Below are 1,656 nucleotides of genomic sequence, written 5' to 3' on the forward strand. Positions count from 1 at the left end.
AAAGAGTCCGCAGCTTCCCTGCCCTCACTGAGCGGGCCACCGTCCCAGAAACTCCACTTGTTCACCAACCCAGAAACTCTCTGAACCCTGTCTTTTCGGGGTTTTGATGGAGACTTCACCACACAGGCATGATTGATTAAATCACTGACTATTGGTAACTGATCCAACCTCCAGCCCCTCTCCTCCCCAGAGGTCAGAAGGTGACACTGAAAGTTGCAACCCTCAAATCACAAAGTCAGTACTCCAGGCAACCAGGTCCCCATCCTTACAGGGGTTTGAAAATCACCTCATTAACATAACAAAAGACACGTTAATCATTCTTATCACTTAGGAAATTCCAAACGTTTTAGGAGCTCTACCGGGAACAGGGAGGTAAACCAAATACATGTTTCTTATTATAAAGCACAACATCACAGCTCCTTTTCCCAAGACTCCCACGCCTGTTGCTCCAGCCTCCCACCAGTCCCTCCTGACAAAGAGATCAGCCATCCACACTCCTGTTGGCATCAGGTGGCCGGTCACAGGGCATTTAGAGGTCATCCGACATGCCCTTCCCTCTTACAGACTGAAACCTCCATGTCAGACTTCTGGCCCTAGGGGCAGGACCGGAAGCTGGGCCTTGAGCCTCCTCCATCCAGGGCAGGTCAGGCCCCTGGGCTGCAGCATGGGGCTGGGCGCTCACCTTTACCCAGCTGCCTCTACTGACCAAGCACCAGGCAGCATGTTCTCATGTGTGTCTGCCTAAATCTTCCTGACAACACTGAGAGAACTTTACCAAGAGACACAGAAAGGTGAAAAGATCCTATCTGTCTGACCCAAAGCCCTTGCTTTTCATGCCGCACCACAAAAAATGTAACATCCTGCCCTTCCTGCCACCCAGTTTCTTCCCAAGTTCTGGCTTCTAACAGCAGCAGTCTTCTGCGCTTCCAGGCCAGCAGCACAGGAGCCATTTTTAGCTCTTCCTTCTTCTTCATCCTGGCACCCAGTCTGTGGGCACGGAATCTAGGCCTGGAGGGCTGGAAGGAATTGCAAGGGGCATGCAGTTCAGCTGCCCACGCAACGCTCGGCTTTCCTCTAAATGGTCGGGGTGAAGCCATTGCCCAGGCTCAGCCTAACACGGCCCCCACCTCTGTGCTGGGGCTCGCCACTTCCAGAATTTATCTGTAGCATCTTGAAACAGTTATGATGTTCCAAGTCGGACTCAGGTCAAGCTAAAATCAGCTTCCCTGTCGCCTCCCCTTCCTGCCTCCCCTATGCACATTTTCACTGGTACTAGTTCTTTTCTGGAGTTTCACAGAACAGATCTACCTGCCCCCTCCCTTTAAACATGAAGGTTATGATCATGTCCCAAGAGGGTAAAGATCTCCCTTTGCTCCAGCTGGTCTTCACAATGTCCACTATTTCAGGTCTTCACCATCTCTCAACAGGCCTAGGCCCAGGCCCGACCAGCCAGCCATCTCTATCTCTCCAGCCCTCCTCCTCACCACCGCGCAGTGCATGTCCATCACCCAGGCCCCTGCCCTGGGACCTGATGTGGCCAGACCTCAATCAGCCAGGTCTGGCTCCTTCTAGAGAACATGCCTCCTCCACCTATCCCCTTTTCTGATAGAACTGGGGTGTCTCCTTTCTGCCCCTCCCCCCACACCTTTGCTTGAG

The sequence above is a fragment of the Pteropus alecto genome, unplaced genomic scaffold (assembly GCF_000325575.1).
Source record: "Pteropus alecto unplaced genomic scaffold, ASM32557v1 scaffold78, whole genome shotgun sequence".
Taxonomy (NCBI): domain Eukaryota; kingdom Metazoa; phylum Chordata; class Mammalia; order Chiroptera; family Pteropodidae; genus Pteropus; species Pteropus alecto.